The 22602-nt window shown below is 37.3% G+C and overlaps 1 pseudogene; it reads left to right on the top strand.

The window, feature by feature from the left end:
• LOC139043587 (centromere-associated protein E-like) overlaps positions 1-22386 on the top strand; it is a 79769-nt pseudogene extending 57383 nt beyond the window's left edge.
• Positions 22387-22602: the final 216 nt, after the last annotated feature.

Genomic DNA, 22602 nt, shown 5'->3' with positions numbered 1-22602 from the left:
ATTTTCTCTTTGTTTTTTATACACAAAAGTCTCAATTTATTTCTGCCCTATAGAAAGTGTTAAAGCATAAATTTTGTTACAATTCCAGAGCTAGGACTACTTATTGTTAAAGTAGAATGAATTATTAAATTGAATGAATTCTCACTGCCTTTAGGAGCTTCTGAAGAGATACACAGAGATGGATAGTCATTATGAGTGCTTAAATGGACTCTGCCTTGACTTGGAGAGGGAAATTGAAACCCAAAGAGAGCTTTCAATTAGAGTAAAAGCAAACCTCTCACTTCCACATCCACAAACCAGACAGATTCAGAAACTTCTCACTGCCAACCAGAGATGTTCCATGGAGTTCCACAGAGTCATGAAGAAACTCAAGGTACCACCTGTTTTAGTAATATCTTTGTAAATATTGCCATTAATTTCAGTTACAAACCAGTATATTTAAGTCCTGCTTTGGGAGTTGGTGTATTTGCTAATTAGTACATTTGCTACTGAATTAAAGATGGCATGGGTCTGAGAATAGCATGTGCAGGATCCTCAGTGCATCTAGGACCTGCTCATTCAACAAAACCTGAGCTCTGCCTTTGGCCTTAACAATGTGTCAGGGTGCTGGGGAGACAGAGATGAGCAAGCGCTAAATCTCTCCTAGTCCAGTGGGTGAGGCAGACATTTGAACAGGTGAGAAGTGCAGTAGTGGACAATGTCCTGGAGAACAAGTTGGACAAGACTGGACTGGAAGCTGGGCTCAAGCAGTAAAGCTTAGAGTTCATTTTAGAGATGAGGAGGGGTCACTGGACAGTTATTTTAAGTGGTGGCAGTAATGTGATCGGGTTGCCATTGTAGAGACTTCACTACAGACAAAGAAGAAATGAGTCTGCAGGGGATGATAAGCCTGGTGGCAGAGAGAAGAGACAAGAGGCAGTTACAATTGTCCTGATGAGATGTGATGGGTGACAGTACTATGGGGGAAGGATTCATAGGGATGGAAAGGATGAAAGAAGTTAAAGAAATATTTGGCAGTTTACAATAGTAGGTCCATGTGCTTGACAGTGGAGGGAGGGGAGGGAAGTTCAGACTGAGCCCCAGGATTTGGGCTTAGCCGGGTTTGTGGATAGTGGTGCCATTAACTGATAGAAAGAAAAAACGAAAGGGAGAAGGCAGGTGAGGCAGGAGGAGAGATCTGGTGTTTAATTTGAGATGTTTTGAGATAGAAATACCTATAATGGAACATCCAGGAAGAGAAACCAAGTAGGCTTTTAGTTGTGAATCTGAGGTTTGTCAGGAGAAAAATCAGGACCACAGATAAAGATGTGGGATCCATCAGCATTTGGTGATAGATAGTACAACAGGTGTGAATGAGGCCACCCAGAAGTATAATAGAGTGAAGATAAAAGAGAACTCTGGAAAAGATCAGTTCTCAAGAGGCAGTAGCAGAAAAGAGAGCAACACATGAGTTTGAGGTTGGAAAAGTCAGAGAGATAAGAGAGAACTGAGCAAAAGTGCCATTGGTCAAGTCAGTGGTGGAGAGTGTGTCAAAGATGAAGTGGTCAAGAGTGTCAGATGCTTCAGACAGCCAGAACATGAATGAAGAGATCCCCTCAATTGTTGACAATAGAGCTTACTGGTGACCTTTGTCAGAGCAGTTTTAGTTGAGTGGTTAGGAAAGAGGCCAGATTGTAAATTGTTAAGGAATTGTGGAAGTTGAGGAAGTAGGAAGCGGTATCTTCCCTACCTAGGTAGATTGCCCCTCAGGCTCTAATAGTCTTCAAAAGCCTAACAATCAGATATCCAGAACTTATTCATGAGGTCCATAGAACCAGGGCATTCAAATTCTTGTCCCCTTTAAGCCACACTTGACAGGTAAGTCCTGAGGCAGGGCACACTCACGTTGGCCACCCAGCTGACATAGGCAGGAGAGGATGTTGAAATGAATCTCACTGGGAAAACTGCGTGATATAATTAACCAAAAGGAGGCAATAGAAAAAGGTGGGTTTATAGGGAAAGGCATCATGTTACATTGTAAACATATTGAATCTGAGGTAACTGTAGGACATCCCTGAGGTAGCTCCAGAAGGAAGTCAGAAATAAGAAACTAGAGGTCTGGAAGTCACTCTCTGAAGACGCTGAGAGTAGAAACTTGGGAATAGAGAGAGGTTCTTCCCTTCTTCCTCACTCCTCAGAGGATAGAGACAAACAAGACAAGCCGCCCCACCTCTTAGTCTTGAGAGTTTAGAACTTCCTCTAAACGTGATAAAAGTTTCATTTCCCAATTTGTTTCATGTTTTCCTGCAAGTATGTGTTAAGCCATGTTACAAAGATAAAGGAAGAACAACATGAATCCATCAGTAAACTTGAAATGGTTTTTATTGATGAAGTGGAAAAGCAAAATGAACTGCTAAGTAAAATGCAGCATCTTCAACAAGATGATGATGTACCATCCAGAGAATTAGGGGACCTCCAGTTGAGCCAGAAAATGGATCTACATATTGAGGTATGATTTATTTAAAATGGATTTAATTAGATTTTAAGTCTTTTTATCAAATAGAAAGGTACCTCTTCATGTGCTTAGAGTCATTTTCATTTATGAAATTAAAAACAGCTTGCAGAGGGGCCAGCCTGGTGGCGTAGCAAGTGGGTTCCTGTGCTCTGCTTTGGCAGCATGGGGTTCGCTGATTCAGATCCTAGGTGTGGACCTGGCACTGCTCATCAGGCCATGCTGTGGCAGTGTCCCACAGAGAAGAACCAGAAGGACCTAGAACTAGGATATACAACTATGTACTACTGGGGCTTTGGGGAGAAAAAAAATAGGTTGCAGAATGACAGCTGGCCAGATGTAAAGAGTGCCAAGTCATAGACTAGCCTCCTTTCAGAACTACACAGATATAGAAAAGTAGACTTAATATCAGCAAGTAGGATTTCTTGGAAGGCCAGAATAAGTTTCCAAATGCCTTCTAAAACTTCCTAGATCTGTGACTGGGAGTCACAGACATTTGTATTGTAGCAACCCCACATGGAGTGTCCTGCTCTCACCCAGCAGTGTGAGGCCCCTGCAGTTCCCAGTATGCATGCAAGGCCTGCTGTATGCACAGAAAAGCTGCATCCAGAAGCACTTCAGACACTGTCACAGATTCATTGTTTCGAACAGGTTTTAAAAATGCCAAAAGGCAGAATTTGTAGATGTGCCTCTGTTACATAGCCTATACTGCCAAAATTTTATTATTTAAATTAGAATTATATTTCTAATATAATGAGGATAAATTAGAATTATGTTTACTTCAAAATATTAGAAGTGAAAGTTCAGTAAGGTTATTTTCCCCTTTTTATGATATTTGTCTGATATTTAGATAAAAACTTTCCTAAGATTCAGGAGATTCAATGCTTATTTTTCACACAGGAAATTCTCAAAGATTTTTCGGAATGTGACTTCCACAGCGTAAAGATGGAATTTCAACAAGTACTGAGTAATAGGAAAGAAATGACCCAGTTTTTGGAAGAGTGGTTGAATACTCATTTTGATATAGAAAAGCTTAAAAATGGCATCCAGAAAGAAAATGATAGGATTTGTGAAGTGAATATCTTTTATAATAAAAAGATAATTGTAAGTAGTACTTTTTTTGTGCTCATTCTTTTTTTTTGTTTGCTTTAATTTTTCTGCCTCATTCTTAAAAAGACTTAGAGCAACTTAATTTTAAGTATATTTTCTTTCATTTATTTGTATATGCTTCTTTATTTTTTTATTTGAAAAAGAGTGACTGTAAATGTGTTCTTCCTCTAACACATTTTGCTTCCTTAAGGTAATTAAATATATCAACTTGTAAAGAAGATAATAAAATGTTGCAGTATAACAATCCATTTCCACTGGTGAAACCTCAAATCTTGCCATTTTCCTCTGTCCTTTCTCGCTTCCGTAAGACCTGAGCCTTTTCCCCCAAGTATCCTCAAACAAGGTGAGATGCTAGCCTGTTTCAGGGCTGTGGGCAGCACCTGTGGTCAAGCCAAAGACAGCTCTAGTCCACTAATTAGTGAGGCCTTGTGCTTCTCACCTCGGTGCTGTTGCTATCATACGTGCTGATCCTTCAACTGTGAGGTTCAAACATGTGGTTTGTATCATTGTTCCCAAGGTGACCAGCCCTTGTGGACAGATTCATATGAACCAATATTGCTTGAGATCAGTTTTATTAATTTGTTTTACTTTCCACTGATGAGAAGATTCATTCGGCTTTCTGAAGTAATCTCTACCTCATACACCTGGTAAAATTGTCATTAATCAGAAAGTTGCTTGTTATATAGGCAGTTGGAGCAAAGGGAGCTAGATTAATATTATAGCTCCTAAGACTGGTTTTATATTTCATTTGTTTGGGTAGTTCTTTCCTGACACTTTAATTTCATCTGGAAACTATACTTAAATCACATTGAAATGTAGATAACATTTTTAAAAAAAGGTTTTCCTGTGGATAGTGAATCCCATTTGTCGAATACCCCAAGCTAGCAAAACAGTAAATGAGCTTTTAAAATAAAAAAAAATGGTCCACAATCAATGAAGAAAAGCATAAAACCAGTGTTTGGGATAAGATAATTTCCATATAATTCAGTGTTTTTCTCATAATATTGAGGGCTCACTTGTGGTTAGAAAGTAGAGATTTCTGCTCTGTGGATCAGCATGGATATGTGGCTTCTTCCACCATCTGAGCATAGCAATTGATAACTTGGTGTGGTGTGGGGTCAGTAGTCCAGAACCAAGGAGAGTCCAGGGTGCCAGCAAGAACAACTAATTTAGGATCCGCATCTCACAGAACTACCATAAAGCCACAAAGAAAGATACAGGTAAGGCCAAGAAGGCATTCATGATGAGAGCAAAAAGTACATCCCATAGGAATAGGAAGTAAAAAGATGATAGAAGCAATTTCAGAGTGAGTCAGCCTTTGATGTAATGAGGGTATGGATTGGCTGTTACTCCCTGCACGGAAATAGAAGATTTTCAGATTACGAAAAGTCAGTAAATTTTTTTCCTTATAAACACTGAGGTTTGAAATGAAAGAGGAAAATAGATTGTTATTAAGTTTACTGGGTATGCTCTGCTATTAGATGTCAGTTAATGTTTATATATGACATTATATATGTCATAACATACATAATGATTTTAACCTGACCAGTTCTTCAGATTCCTCTTCATATGTCAGTGCTGATCTAATAGAATGAGATTATCATCTTGCAGATCAATATGAATCCTCTCTAGTCCTTTTTCTTCTTTTATTCTCATAATCAATATCCAGCGTCTTCTGAAATGTCAGGAACTGGTGCAAGCCACAAAGAATGTTCACATTCTTTTAAAGTACTATTCTAGAATGTTCTGAATAATGAATTTCAACATATGCCTTGTCCTAGAACTCTAGTATTTTCCATAGTGGTTTTTTTAATACGTAATTCATTTTAGAAGCTATAGTGTTGTCTTTACTACTCAATAGGCTATAATGAATGAATCAACAGAGTTTGAGGAAAGAAATGTGACCATCACCAAAGAATGGGAACATGACCTGAAATCAGTGAAAGAGAAAAATGAAAAACTGTTGAAAAACTATCAAACTTTGAAGATCTCTCGAACATCTGGTGCCCTTGTTAATCCTACTACACAAGGCGATAAGAATCTTCATGTCACATCAAGAGCTACACAACTAACCACAGAGGTATGAGATTTCTTATAAGATGTTTTTCAATTTGCAGCTTCATTGTAGAGTTAAAGATGTATCATATGTAACATTTCAGAGCAAAATCACAGTATTGAAGGTATTAGGGAACATGCATGATGGACTTGTTTTTTAAATATAGTTCTATTGGGGCGCTCACTCAACTAATTATAAAGCTACATGTTACATAAGATCTTACCTTTGAATTATAAAATAGAAGTAACTCATGCCTTAATTTGATTAATAGGTATGTATACCACTTAAGGTGTTATTACCATACATTATAAGTTTTCTAAATCATGTGACTTTCTATTAAATTATAATCTATGTCTATAGTACCAAACTAGTTTAGAGAGAAAGAGCAATTTAGCTTTTCTCTAATTATCATCAGTGTCTTTAATATTGGTTAATGTGATCAAAACAAAAATGGAAGAGGCTAAAAGTATAATAAATTTCTTATACAGATTAACCTGTGCCCAAGAATCAGTACATTATTTGAATAATCCAATAACTGTATTAACTGCCCTTACTTGGGAATCTGTACAGCAAACATGCTGTTTTATTTTGTTAGCACACACGTCTTAGTGGGGAACCCGAGTGAATTACAACTTAGCATTTTTACCAAAATAAATATTTATAATAAAACATCAACTGCCAGTTTAATAATTATTACTAGTGGAAACTAGAAGATCACTAATATAGAGTTTATTGATTTGCTGATCACTACAGACCTCAGTCAGCTGTAGAGGTAAAAATAGTGGAAATATGAAACCCATCTTCCAAAGCAATAAGATAAACAAGCACAAGGAAATCCCATTTTCAATGACCCCAGGAAATACCCCATCAGATAATAAATCGTATGTTATTAGTTTGATAATTAGGCCAAATCAGAGTAGCACAGAGCAGGTCAGTGATGTGGAGGTAGAGCAGTGGGGCAGGCAGAGAGTTGGGCAGTCCACCCAAACAAGTAGGAGAATTCAGTGCATGACAGTAGGAGCAGTCAACTCGGGGGAAAGATAGTCTGCTTAATGTTTGAATCAGAACAACCAACTAGCCATCTTAGAAGAATAAGTCTGGACTCCTACCTCATTCATTAAACAAAAGTAAATTCCAGGTGGACCAAAAAGAAACATTTTCCAGGAAAACCTGCATGTGTGTATATGTGAACAGTCTTATATTATGAACAAATTAAGATATTTTTGTATTTATAAAAAACTGGAAATAACCTAAATGTTCATTAGTAGGTGACAGGTTAACTAGTTTATAGTACCTCCATGAAATAGGATATATTTACCCATGAAAACAAAAATGCGAGAGATCTATGTGTTGATAATGAAAAGATCTGGAAAATATATTATCAAGTGAAAATAAAATTTTTAATTTTTTAAAAAGCAGGAGGCTAGCCCCATGGCATAGTGGTTAAGTTTGCATGCTCTACTTTGGCGGCCCAGTTCATGGTTCAGATCCCAGGCACGGACCTACACCACTCATTGGCAGCCATGATGTGGCAGCAATCCACATATAAAATGGAGGAAGATTGACATAGATATTAGCTCAGGGCTCATCTTCCTCAGCAATAAAAACCCACAAAAAACCAGAAGTATATATTTATTGTTGTTATGTGCTGTAGAGTCAGCTCTGATTCCTGGCAACTCTATGAATGAGTGATGTCCAATATCCTGTCCTCAAGAGCCCTACTCAGCTCCTGTAGACTCACGCCTATGGCTTCCTTTCTGGAATTACTCCATCTCGTATTTCGTCTTCCTCTTTTCCTGCTGCCTTTTACTTTTCATCATGTCCCCAAGGTAGGATAGTCTCAGTTTTACAGTTTTTGCCTCCAGAGATAGGTCAGGCTTAATTTGCTCTTGGACCCACTTGTTCATTTTTCTGGCAGTCCAGGGTATCTGTAGAGCTCTCCTCCAACACCATATCTCAAATGAGTCCATTTTTTCCTGTCAGCCTTCTTCACTGTCCAGCTTTCGCACCCACACATAGTAATTGGGAATGCGAGGATGTTGATAATCTTGGCCTTGGTCTCTAATGATACTCCCTTACTGTTGATGATCTTTCCTGATTCTTCCATCGCTGCCCTTCTGAGTCACAGTCTTCTCTTGATTTCTTGGCTGCGGTCTCCATTTAAACTGATGACTGAACCAAGGGAAACAAAACCTTTAACAATTTCAGTGTCTTCATGGTCTACATTAAAGTTGTATAGTTCTTCTGTAGTCATATCTGTCTTCTTCATGTTCGAATGCAGTCCTGCTTTGGCTCTTTCTTCTTTCACGCTATTCTGTGTGAACTTTCTTCTTACACACTATTGTGTGTGTGACTTACTGTTTTTGTAAACTGTATATTCACATGCGTAGATACATATAGAAAATTTCTAGAAGGATACACTTGAAAGAGTTTAGTAGTCATCGCTTTAGAGTCAGTGGGGGTTCTGAGATGGGGGAACTTAATCTTAATTATATGCCTTTGGATTTTTCCACATACTTGTATTTTTCAGCATAAAAACTAGGTAATAAAAATAAAGGGAAAGATATGTTACATGTATTCCTCTAAAGTGTCAATTAACAAATATACTTTCTGTAAGTAGTGTTAATTTAAAATGTAAGTGCCTATTTAATATGCTTAGCACCATGCTAACTAGTAAATAAAATAAGTACTAACCTTATATAAAATCTGGGCCTCTTTTAGTCCTAAATGATCAGCTTCTAAATGAAAAAAATAATACATGTATAAATTGAGTGACATTTGGAGTCTCCATCTATCCTATGTTGATGCAATCTGAAAGATTAATACCTATATATGATCTTTGTTTCATATAAACTGTGATTCTGTCTTCAAGGCACACCTTATATATGTGTGTTTTTTTTAATAGAAGATTCAAGAGCTGGAAACTTCACTACGTGAAGCTAAAGAAACTGCCATGCAAAAGGAAGACAAGATTATAAAGATACAGAAAGAGCTTGAGATGACTAATGATATAATAGCAAAACTTCAATCACAAGTTAATGAATCAAATAAATGCCTTGAAAAAACAAAAGAAATGATCCAAGTACTTCAGGTAACTTAAAACTCATTTTATAAATAAAGGCATAATTTTATAAATTATGCATAATAAATATAAATAAATGCATACGTTTATTTTCATGCCAAATAATGATTGTTTTCATCTTCCTGTAAAAATTATTTTTAAAAAACATAAATATTCTTGACAGTTTAAAATATATCTTATTTTTTTAATTTTTTTTAATTTTTTTACTTTTCAAAGTAAGGAAATTTTTTATTTTCACTTTAATTTCTGAATGCCAAAAATGTAGAGGATGTATGTTTGTATATCTCTAGTAGTATATTGAAACATTTTTTCATAAATATGTTTTTTTTTAATTTTTTATTATTGCAGTAACATTGGATTATAACATTATATAACTTTCAGGTGTACATCATAATATATTTCGAATTCTGTGTAGATTACATCATGTTCACCCCACAAAGACCAATTATCCATCACCACACGTGTGTCTAATCACCCCTTTTGCCCTTCCCCCTCCTCCCTTCCCTTCTGGTAACCACCAATCCAGTCTCTCTTGCTCTGTGTTTGTTTGTCATTTTTATCTTCTACTTATGAGTGAGATCATATGGTATTTGACTTTCTCCCTCTGACTTATTTCACTTAGCATAATACACTCAAGGTCCATCTATGTTGTCACAAATGGCCAGATTTCATCATTTCTTATGGCTGAGTAGTATTCCATTGTGTATATATACCACATCTTCCATTCGTCCCTTGATGGGCACCTAGGTTGTTTACAAGCCTTGGCTATTGTGAATAATGATGTGATGAACATAGGGGTGCATATATCTTTTATGCCTTTGTGTTTTCAAGTTCTTTGGATAAATACCCAGCAGTGGGATAGCTGGATCATATGGTAGATCTATTCTTAATTTTCTGAGGCATCTCCATACTGTTTTCCATAGTGGCTTCACCACTTTGCACTCCCACCAGCAATGTTTGAGGGTTCCTTTCTCTCCACATCCTCTCCAACACTTGTTGTTTCCTGTCTTGTTAATTATAGCCATTCTGACCAGAGGGAGGTGATATCTCATTGTAGTTTTGATTTGCATTTCCCTGATAGCTAATGATGTTGAACATCTTTTCATGAGCCTGTTGGCCATCCATATATCTTCTTTGCAGAAATCTCTGTTCAGATCCTTTGCCCACTTTTTAATTGAGTTGTTGGTTTTTTTCTTGTTGAGACTTTCTTTTTATTTTTCAAAAAAATATGCTTCTTATCTAAATATTTAATACTCTGTTAGATAAGTACATTTTAAAATTATATTTTTTTCTACTTAATCCCCTGTTATTGAGTCCCACCTGGTAGCCTATGGGCTTAATCTAACCTGTTTTCTCTAGAAAGAGCAGAGTTGAAATGTTTTTGAGCTTGAATGCCGTTACACAAGTCGCACCCTCCTTCATCACAGCCTTCCTTCCTCGTCTGAGCCACAGCTACTTCTCACTCTTCTGCTACTTGGGTCGGATCCTAATAGGCATTTTGTTCACTGTTCCTGCTCCAGTGTCTCTTCTCTTCATTCCAAAATTAGAAACAAGCCAAGAATGCCTACTCTTTTCATTATTTAACATTGTTCTAAAAATTCTGGTTCTTTCAATGAGACATGAAACAGAGAGGCAAGAGAAAATAATCTTAATTTTGTTTTTAGAAATTGTTAGTATAGCTAAAAACCAAGAAAATCAACTGTAAAGCTTTAAAATCCTTGAGAGTAATTTTTTAATACTTTAAATAACTAAATGATCACATTTTTATTCATTCAGCAAGTATTTGTTGAATACCTACTATGTGTTGGTCATTGTTCTAGATGCCATGTGTACTGCAATGGAAAAAAAATAAAGCCTCCTTGAAGAGGCTTACATTCTGCTTCATGAAGTCAGAAAATAAACAAGTATATATGTTTGTTAAACGGTGAGAAGTGCAATGGAAAAATATTAAGCCAGACAGAGGTATATAGGTGCAGGGTGAGAGTGGGTGTGAGTAGGAGTGTGATTTTGTAAGGGGAGTTGAGGAGAGCCGCACAATTAAGATGACGAAGTGATGGTGTGAGCTGTCTGGTAGGGAAGGGCCTTCTAGGCAAAAGAAGTAGCAAATGCGAAGGCCACAACACAGAAGTAGTTGAGATGTATTCAAGGAAACAGCAAGAAAGCCAGCGTCTCCTGAGCAGCGTGGGCAAGGATAGAAGGGGAAATAGGTGAGAAGTAGCAGAGAGCCAAATCATAAAGCATCTTGAAAGCTATTTGTAAGCACTTTGGGTTTTATTCTGGATGAGATGGGAAGTCATCAGAGGATTTTGGCAAAATGATATAGTCTGACTTAAATTTTTAAAGGCTGCCCTTTGAAAATAGAATCCAGGAAGGCGTGTTTGTTAGTGACGTGCCAGCTCCTACAACAAAGGGAACCACAAAATGCAATGGCTCAAACAAAACAGAAGCTTATTTCACACGTAAAAGTGTGGGTTCCAGCTTGGCAAGTGGCTCCTTTCCACATGGTCATTCAGAGGCCCCCGTTTCTCCCATCTTGTTTCTCCAGCACTTCCTTGGTGCTGTTTTCATCTGCATGGTTAAAGCCCAGTTGTAAGCTGTCCGTGCTCAGGCTCACAGAAAAGGGACAAGATGGAGAAGCTAAAAATTGTCTTAAAATCTGTACTCATAAAGGCTCTGGCCCAGAAGTGGCACATGTCTCTTCCTCTCATATTTCTTTTTTTTTGCAAAATATTTAGATTCAATTTATCAAAGAGAAAGCCAAACACGTACCTCTCGTATTTCTTGGAGTCAGAGATGATTCCAAAGTTTTTGGCCTGAGCAGCCAAGAAGATAGAGTTGCTACATACGGAAATGGGAAAGACTGCCAGAAGAGGAAGTTTGAAACCAGGAAAGTTCAGTTTTGGACATGCTGAATTGGAAATGCCCACTGGGGACACCCAAGTTGAGATATGACTTAGGCAATTGAATATCTGAGTCTGAGCAAGATATAGGCGAGAGGTTTAAGTTTGGGGAATCATCAGCGTATAAAAATCATGAGACTGGACGAGGGCATAAGCATAATGGAGAGGAGATGTGGAGTAACCAAATGATACTGAGATGGAGCAGCCAGTGAGTGAAAAAGAAAAGGGGGTCTGGGCAACAGAGTGGTTCCAGTTTCTTCATATAAGTGAAGCTAGTGTTTCAAGAAAAAGGGAGTAAGCGACAAATTTCTCCACACTCAGTATAGATTGGTACAGGTGTCTATGGAGAGAGGAATATCTTTCCTGCATACTAAAAGTAACCATTTAGATAATATAATAGAGTATGCCATTGTACAGCATCCATGAGGAAAGAAAGCAAAGTATAGGGTATCCATAAAATCTTTATACAGTTTGAATTTTTAAGAATCTGTTTCTGTATTTTATATAAATATTCTATAAAATGCAACAGTATATTTAACTCGAGATTTGGCATAGTAAAATGCAAAGATATTAACTTTTAACCTATTCACCACTATTTTAATTCACCTGGATATAGCTGTCCAATATAATGTAGGGTTTATTAAGTGAATATAGAAGAAAGTAATTTGAACAAATGACTCATTAACAGTTTTGTTTAAATCTTGATACATTTCCTCTGTTGTATCTTTACAAATTATTTATATCAAGTAGCAGTAAATTTGTTAAAAATTCAAACTGTGCTAGTACTTTAGGGACATCCTGCACAGTGGGAAAAAAAGATCTTATTTATAACTGGCACAAAATATAAAATGCTCAAGTGACTAACCTTAACAAAAAATGAGGCAACATATATGAAAAGAACAACAAAACTCTAAAAGGAAATATAGGAGAGCATGTGGTTTAAAATAAGAAATATGCTATTTCCTAGGTTGTAACCTAAATACTGTACAACCATCAGTTTTTCCCAAATTAATTTCTAAAGTTAATGTAATTCAAATCAGAATCTCAAAGGAATTCTTTTTCTGGTAGAGCAAAGAAAGTTTCTCAGCAGACTCCATCTAAAATAGGATGAGCAGGTGCTGTTCACTGAGAACACAGGCGCTCAGACTCCTCAGGCGGCTAGAGGATGTTTAAGGCTGTCAGCGCTTCTGAGTGCAGCTTGGGCACACGTCATGTGTTTGAAATAAGGAATTCTCACTGTCTTTCATTTCTAAGAGAGTATTTCCAATTTCAATTTCTTTTACTCAAGAATTGTTTTAAAACTGTTATATATGACTAATTTATTTCATTATATTGTGGCAAAAAAATTACTGCAATTTCTCCATTTTTAGAATATATTGAAATTTTCTTTTAGGTGTCATAAATGAATAAATATTTTTAGAGTTCTTTGAACTTTTAAATCAAAATGTATACAAATAGATCAATGGAACAAAATAGAGAGCCCAGAAATATATACAAATATAGTCAGTTCATCTTTGACAAAAGAGCAAAGGCAATTCAATGGAAAAGGGTAGTCTTATCAACTAGCGGTGCTGAACAACTGGGCACCTTTCACAAAAATTAACTCAATTGATTGTAACCTAAATCTAAAACACAAAACTAGAAAATGCCTAGAAGATAACGTAGGAGAAAATCGAGGTGACCTTGGGTTTGGCATTGACATTTTTTTACATACAACACCAAAAGCATAATCTATGAAGGAAAAAAATTGATAAACTGGACTTCATTTAAATTAAAAATGTTTGCCCTATGAAAGACAAGCCACAGACTGGAAGAAAATCTTTGCAAAACACATATCTTTCAAGAACTGTTATCCAAAATATACAAAGAACTCTTAAAACTCAATAATTAGAAAGCAAACAGCCTGATTTAAAAATAGGCAATGGATCTGAACAGACACTTCACCAGAGAAGATACACACATGGCAAATAAGCATATGAAAAGATGCTCCACATCATATGTCATTAGAAAATTGCAAATTAAAAAACAATGAGATACCACTGTACATCCACTGTATCTCAAAATATAATGGCCAAAATCCGGAACACTGACTACACTAAATGCTGGCAAGGAGTGGGGCCAGGAGCTCTTGCTCACTGCTGGTGGGAATGCAAGTGGTACAGTAGCCACTTTAGAAGAGAGTTTGGCAGTTTCTTACAAAACTGACACCACTCCAGCCAGTCATATGCTCAAGGAGTCCCTGATATCAGCATCTGGTCCAGAAAGCCAGGGTATTTTACTGGTGCCATGACTGAGCAAATACTGGGCTCCTCCCAGAATGGGCTTATCTGACCTAGTCAGCAACCCTCTTAAGCTGAGCATCTCAGCTTTGGAAGCTTGCATCTTTTTAGTCTTTGCTAACTACGTGTGTGTGCAAATGTTTTTATAGGCACTGGGGGTAACGCCTAGAGGAATGAAGAGCTCTCTGGGTCCCTATTTAGATGGGTTTATTTTTGTATTCAATATATAATAGTAATCCATAGTATGGCTGTGGTAACAGCAATAAAAGAAATGAATGATTTATTCAGCAATAATAAGAAATGAGCCATCAAGCCACAAAAGACATGGAGGAACCTTAAATGCACATTGCTAATTTTAAAAAGCCCATCTAAAAACACTGCATACTGTATGACATTCTGGAAGAGGCAAAACTAGGCGAACAGGAAAAGATCAATGATTACTAAGGGTTCTGGGGGAGGGTGGAGGGATGGATAAGTGGAGCACAGGAGATTTTTAGGGCAGTGAAACTATTCTGCATGATACAGTGATGATGAACACGTGTCATACATTTGTCAAAACCCATGGACTATACAATGCAAACAATAGACTCTAATGTAAACTGTGAACGTCAGTTAATAATGTATCGATATTGGCTCATCATTTGTAACAATCATACCACACTAAGATGTTAATAATAGGAGAAACTAGGGGAGGACACGGGTATTACCGGGACTCTATGTACTCTGCTCAATTTGTCTATAAACCTAAAATTGCTCTAAAAAGTTAAACCTATTTATTAAAAAAGATTTTTGTATATGTTTGTATGTATATATGACTGATTTTTTTTCTGAGTCGAAGTAGATGTATGGCTAGATTGAACCAACCTTGAGTACAGAATATCCCCAATAATGTTATATAATATTTTGTGCCTTGAATTCAGTTCTACTTTGATATTTATATTACTGTTCATCTCTTGTCTTATTTTCCTGATTTACCTTTATCTACCCATTTCATTCGTTTCAACCTTTCTGTTTCATTTTGTTTAAGTATATTGTTTTTTAATTGGGAAAAATATTTGTTTTAAGAAATAGAAGTCATAGGTTTTCTAATTACACATTAGCTTCCAATAGCTTCACATGTACTTCACATCAAATATCTATTTGTTACTCATTTTAGGGTTAAAATTTGTGCCTTTCCTCCTTTTCATATGTTTGGAGTTTGCTGTTTTAAAATGTTCCTACTATATTAGGTAGTTAACAAGTCTTTGAAACTGCTCTAAAATTACTTTATTTCTCTTTTCTCTAAAACCTTTAGGACAAAGTTGCTTTAGGAGCTAAGCCCTATAAAGAAGAAATTGAAGAGCTCAAAACAAAGCTGGTGAAAATAGACCTAGAGAAGATGAGAAATGCCAAGGAGTTTGAAAAGGAGTATGTCTTTGTCTTAATTGAATATGACTTTAGTAGCTTAAACTTCCTTTCTAAACTGTATAAATTTAAAATATATTAAGATATTGTTATTGCTTTTTATAAAATAAATACAAACATCTACAGATTTTAAAGTTATTAAATTCTCATTATGTATGCAAAGGTTTTGAAAACAAGCACAATTCTGATCAATTACTGACATACTATGTCTTTGGATACTTCTTGTTCAATCATATAGGAACAGCTTAAAAATGGCCTTTTTTGTTTGAAAGTGAATATTAAGAACGTGTGTGTGTTTTTAGCAGTTTGTCTAAGGTTTCTGTTGGTTCTCTTAATTTCATTTGTTCTTCCTATTGTATTTTTGTGTAAGGTTTTATTTCCTTTTAAATTGTAGTACTTAGTGCCCAAGAGCATATTCCCTTTTTATTGATTTATTTATGTATAGTACCATATACAATAGCATGCCTAAAGTTCTTTGTGGTATAGCATAATGAAAAGAACATTAAACAGAGAGTCAAGGAAACTGAATTAGAAATATAATGTTGCCACTTATTAATATGTCACCTCTGACTCCTCACACTTTTTATTCTTCCTGTAAATGTTTAATAAATGTTTAATGATGATATCTAATTTTGCCCAAAAAGTCGCACTCTGAATCTTCATGCATTCTAACCAGCCTTCTATTGATAGGACTGTTGGTTTTAGTGGAGCATCATTAAAAAGGCAATTTTAGTGGCCAGCCCAGTGGCACGGTGGTTAAGTTTGCACATTCCGCTTCGGTGGCCCAGGGTTCACCATCCTAGGTGTGGACCTACACATCACCTGTCAAGCCATGCTGTGGTAGGCATCCCACATATAAAGTAGAGGAAGATGGGCACCGATGTTAGCTCAGGGCCAGTCCTCCTCAGCAAAAAGAGGATTGGTGGCAGATGTTAGCTCAGGGCTAATCTTCCTCAAAAGAAAAAATTTTTTTTAAATAAATGCAAAGCAATTTTATATAGAATAGAATCAGCAGATACTTTCAGTCTCTAAGAAAGGCAGAAAGTCTCATAATTTAGCATTGCCAATTAACACTCAAGCAAATAATTAACAGAATGTCTTTTTCTCCTGGGTGCAATGAGCAGACTGTGACCTCTGACTGTGTCACCTCAGATCAGAGCTGCAGTCGAGTGTGCTTTCCTTACAGTATATACAGGAAGGTGCTTTTGGTTTTACGCTTTGGTAATTGTTGTACCTTCAAGAGGTTTCTAGGACCTCATGATAACAACCCAATTATTTGTTTTATGGTGCCCCTGAATGTAATTTTGCTCAATATCCAGTTAATGATACCTATTGGGCTTTCAGAAATTTTAAAAGAATTGGTTTCTCAATGTTAAAAAAAAATTGCCCCTGCAGCCAAACAGAACACTTCCAATTTGATGGTGTTATTTATGGCTATAAAGTGCATGATACCAGGGGGTATCGTGAGGGCTTACCTACTGCTGCTTATGCATATCATATCAATGTGATGTATCTTATCAGAAAATTCTTGACAGCAGTTCTGTTTATTCTTCCATTAAAAATTAGTTGCTGGCCTTTTACATATTTCTGTTGTTATTCTTAATAGAATTACTTGTACAAAAGCCACTGTAGAACATCAAAAAGAAGTTATAAGGCTATTGAGAGAAAATCTTAGACGAAATCAGCAGGCCCAAGATACTTCAAGTAAGTAGAAAATGCTGATATTTCCAGATCTTTTTCCATCTTACTTCTCAGTATACTTACACATTTTGAAGACTGCTACTATATATATGACAGTCAAGAATAAACCTGTTAATCACTAATTTATAAAGAACTATTTTTAAAATGAATTCATTGAGATCATATTTATCCTGTGATACCTCCTTAAGTTTCCTGTAATCTCAACTATTTATCCATTATAGATTCTTAAAAACTATGAATGTAACCTGTGCGCTATCAGATCTTTACATATTAGTGAAGATACCTTCAGTAGTATACAAGAATGACTTACCTGTCAAGGTAGACATACCCTTCCCAATAAAACACAAGCATATCTTAATAGATTTTAACCATGTGCACTGTAAAAACATAGTCAGTATACAGTAAATATTATCCTACTTGTTGTTGGTACTGAAAATACAGACTTGATGCTTACTGGCAAACTCTTTGAAACTTATCTTAGATACAGTTTTCAAATCTAATCATCAAATTTCTGCATATACATTCCTCAAACTGTATCTTTTCCCATATTTCTGTCTCTTATGTTTCATTTGAAAAGAGAGAATGCTGAACAGTACTTGGGGCAGCTTTGTGTAGTGGGTCCAGCATCGAAATAACGTCACGAACAGTTCTCTAAGCTGACTGCCCTCACTTAACAGCCTGTGAAATCATGAGGAGAACGCCTGACCTTCTAGATTGGATATAGACTTGTAAGGATCAGGCTAAAAGTTGTGTGTGAAAGCACACTGAAAATTCTAAATGTCAGGCAAATGCAAGATGATGTTTGTGTGTATTATTGTCCACGCATTGTCTGGTGCTTGTTTAGTTTGAACTGCCCTAGTGTCCATTGCAGGATAATTGCAGCTCCTACCTGGAAAACTTCAAGGGGTAAAAATAGAACTTTTGTTGTTAGAGAAGGGTCAGGATGATTCCTTCTAATTTGTGACTTTCAGGTACGTGTTGTACCTGAATTCAGAATAATTCAAAAGGAAATGGACATTGAGTGTCTTCCCCACACTCATCTTGCCCCTCCCTTGTAAACAGTCAGTGACCCAGTGGATCATTCCACTTTCTAAGCACCTCACACTTTTATGCAATTTTACCTAAAATTTACAAAACAGTTCTTTACATTACTTGTACACATATGGTGTAAAATACTGGATAGTATATTCTTTAATAGCAGTCTAAGGTTTATTTAGTTAACAAATACGTGTTGAGTATTGGGAGCACATTGACTGCCTTGGGGTGGACCCCACACACGCTGTGTGGTGGAAGCAGCCCTCCAGGGGACCCCACTGGCGTCGAGAGTAGACAGTGAAGGGCAGCTCCGACTGCTGCCGTCACCGTGAGTGATCCTAGCAGGTGGTGGTGGTGGAGATAGTGGGTGGAGAGAAGCAGGGGTTCCGCAGATACTTAGAATCCATGATGGAATTGGCATAGGAGGTGAGGGAAGAGGAGGAAGTCAAGGGTGACGTTCAGGGAGATGGTGCTGAGATGTTTTGTTTTTTATAGTGATTTATTGAACTTACTAATGTTTCCTTTATTGTGAACTTTGGAGATAATTAAAATTATCACCTGTCTGTGTGTTTGCCTCCCACAGTGATATCAGAACATACTGATTCTCAGCCTTCAAGGAAACCCTTAACCTGTGGGGGTGGCAGCGGCATTGTACAAAGCACAAAAGCTCTTATTTTGAAAAGTGAATATATACGGCTAGAAAAGGAAATTTCTAAGTTAAAGCAGCAAAATGAACAGTTAACAAAGCAAAGGAATGAAATGTTAAGGTAAGATCTGCTTACCTGATACAGGAATTATGCTTATGGTGGTATGTGTGGGAGAGGATGATGCCTACACATGCATATATATTTTTTGCAGTGGGCAACCCCTCACACATATAGGGGAAGTAAATTTTAGAGCTCATGTAATGTGTCTTTTTGAAAAGGAATGAGAATATGGTAGCACCATTCCAGAGGTTTGCTATCCATCAACTGACCTTTTTTTTTTCCTGAGGAAGATTCGCCCTGAGCTAACATGCCAATCTTCCTCTATTTTTAGTATGTGGGCTGCCAGCACAGCATGGCCACTAACAGAGTGATGTGGGTCCACACTCGAGAACCAAACCCAGGCTGCCAAAGTGGAGTGCCCGGAACTTAACCACTAGGCCACAGGGCTGGCCCATCAACTGATTTTAGCTAAGCCTGTTTTTAACTAAGCCAAGAACCAAAAAGTAAACCAAGATCTTTGAGGGGAGCTTAAATATGCCACAAATATGCCCAAGTCAGTGAGGCTTTACTCAAAGGAGAATCCCTGAGGTCCATTATTGTAGCCCATTAACCTTTATAAACAGTTGTAAAAAATTTAATTAATTGGCTTCTACCAAAGATTAGAATCTTGTGCTAATCTTTACTAATGATGCAATAGAAGAAAAATAGGCATTAAATAAATATGCAAATAGCTACTGTTCTGTGTGAGGCTATTAAACAACAAAAAAAGCAAACAGGACATTATGAAAGGGTCCAACAGAGGGATCAGACCTTATCTAGATGTGGGGAGGGGCGGTGATCAAGAAACTAATATGTAAGAGTAGATCTGAAAATGAGTAGCAGTTAGGCTTGATGACAGTAGAGATGGCTAAGCCTTCTAGGCTGAGGGAACAGCATGTGCACAGGCTTTGAGTCAAAGAGGAAAGTGGAACAGAAAGACATGCAGTGTGGCCAGAGCATACAGAATGAGGCAGAGTAAGTGCAAGATGCGATGCCAGAGGCCACTGGTCCAGATTACACATTGCAGGTCATTCTGAGGCAGCTGGGGTGGTCTCCTAAATGTAACGGGAGGATTACCACCACTGGAGGATTTTAAGCTGGGGCCTAATGAGCTCATACGGCGTCTCTAGCTGCTAGAGCAGAATGGGGGGGAACCCAAAAGTGTGAGGTTGTATCAACACACTTGGCTGACTGATCAAAGAAAGGAGAGCAGGGCCTAGGATTGCTTCCCAGGCTTCTCTGAAGGAGTGAATAAATGCAGGCAGCATTTCCTGTGGGAAGCAACACTATAAGTAATCCAGAAAAGCACAGTGTAATATATCTTTTAAAATAACAAAGGTACATTAAAGATTCATCCATCCAGAAGACTAACTTATCAAATTATTGCCACAGAGTATCAGTAGATAAACCATGCTGGACGACATCACTGATTCATTTGAAACCTAATATCATACTTTTCAAGATTCTGTGATCACGGAGATTTAGTACAATTTTTCAATTTATATTGACCTCATTTCATTTTCTGAACTGTGGAAATAATCCAAACTTAGGAAGCATTAGGTTGAAATTAAAATGTAAATATGATAAAATGGTAAATTATATGTCACATATATTTTACCACAATTAAGAAAAAAAATTTTATGTAAATATGAATATATTTCTGGAATTGAGCAGTCTTACAGTCTCTTTTATTTTTCCCCACATTTAAGCAATAATCATCATCTTTCCAATGAGGTCAAAATGTGGAAGGAGAGAACTCTTAAAAGAGAAGCTCACAAAGAAGTGACTTGTGAGAATTCTCCAAAGTCTCCTAAAGCGACCGGACCAGCTTCTCAAGAGAGACAGCATACGCCTTCTCAATGCAAGGAACGGAATTTACAAGATCCTGTGCCAAAGGACTCACCGAAATCTTGGTTTTTTGATGGCCGATCAAAGTCTTTCCCAGCACCTCACCCAGTTCGCTATTTTGATAACTCAAGTCTAGGCCTCCGCCCAGGTGGGTAAATATACTGGTTACTTGGGGATCGGGGATAACGGTTGGAACTCATTTGTCCCCTGTGGCCCCAAAGGGCAAGTTTAGACAAGAGAAGATGTCATGGAGAAGCTGCACTGCAGAGATGTCATTTGCTGTCTCTGTGAGAAGTTTCTCCAAAGCACAGCACTGAAGTGAAATCACTTTTTACCCCGAGGGAAGTCTTATTCTGCCTCCTGAACCTTCAACTTTTCCCTCAGATAGACAAGCAGCTCTCGAGGACACAGAGAGACACCATCCTACAAACATAACTACTTTTACTGCAAAAGACCTTCTTATCAATTCAATGGGCCAGTATTTCCAGTAGCATTATATTCATTTTACACAAGCCAGATCATAGACTTATATCATTTACATATTCATTCAATGAACAGAAATTTTTGGTCTCCACCTATGTGTCACATATTGCACCCTGATGGTACATTGATAACCAAACCAGATATGGCCCCTGCCTTCCTGGAGTTCACAGTCTAGTGGGTATAGACGGTGATCAAGTAGTCAAAAAAGGTACAGTTCTAGAGTTCAAAAGCCTATGAGTTTTTAATAGGTTGTTTTAGGAACATAAGGAAGTCTTCCTTGAAGAAGGGGACTGAGATCTAACAGGTTAAGGTGAGTTAGCTTAACAAAGAGGGGAGGGGAAGGCGATTCAGGCAGAGGGAACAGGGTCGGCCCAGCTGGGAGAGACCGTAACCAGGGGAAGGGTTGGAAAACCACGTGTGGCCAGAGCGCAGTGCACACAGGTTCCTCTGGGTGAAGTCGGTGAAGCCAGAGAGAGAAGAGCCAGATGCGCAGGACTTTGTGGGTTGTGGAGAGGAATTTTTACTTCATCCTGGGAGCATGCTAGAGGAAGCCGTTGAAAGATGTTAAAGAACAGCAGGAGAACATAATGGGTTATCAATTTGAAAACATTACCTCAGCTGTAAGGTAAACTGTATATAAACTGTATGTTGTGTTGCAACCAAACGTGTTTTTTAATAAGATGACTTTTGCTTTCTATTTTTTTCTCAGAAGAACAAACTGCTGGAGCAGAGAGTGTGGATCCTCAGCCAGGCCCTTGGCACGCCTCCTCAGGACAAGCTGTGCCCGAGTGCAAGACTCAGTAAACTCTGCTGTCACTTTTCTAGGGGCCTAGTGTTCCTTATTTAGAAATGACTGTATTTGTTACTTTATTTTTCTATCCCTGGCAATGATGTCACAGTCCAACTTAATTTCAATTCAGTTTGCACTTTGCCATTAGAAATTGAGGCATTCCAGTCATTTAGAATGGTGATAGACTGCCTTCTTCCTGAATGTGATAATACTTTAGAAGTTGAATTGTTTTATTTATTTATATATTTTGTGAAGAATAAAGTTATTGAAGGAAATTTCCAGTCTTTCCGTGTATACATAAAATGTATACATTTTCATTAATCTCGTTATCCACATGTGACTTAGATAATACATAAATTAAAGCATCATTTAATTAACAAAATTCCTAAACCTGGGCTCCCCGCAACACATAAAGCATCTATGGATGGGCTTCACACAATCTGTAAAACCTCTGAAATTTTATCTTTTGTGTGTGGATTCAGTTTTCTAGGATACTAGGGTCCCTACTTTCTTATAACATACTCTCTGAGAGGTCTGTTACTCTATAAGAGGTTAAGAACTGTGGTTTTAGAGAGTATCTGATAGTACTTTTATATCATATGACTTTGAAAAACCATATAAAACAGCAAGTTGCATAAGGTTTAGAACAGAGTTAGTGATTTCAAGGCATTCTTGGC

Source organism: Equus asinus, unplaced genomic scaffold (assembly GCF_041296235.1).
Source record: "Equus asinus isolate D_3611 breed Donkey unplaced genomic scaffold, EquAss-T2T_v2 contig_3, whole genome shotgun sequence".
NCBI lineage: Eukaryota > Metazoa > Chordata > Mammalia > Perissodactyla > Equidae > Equus > Equus asinus.
Note: the sequence above shows the minus strand (reverse complement) of the source record. Positions and strands in the feature narration are given on the sequence as shown.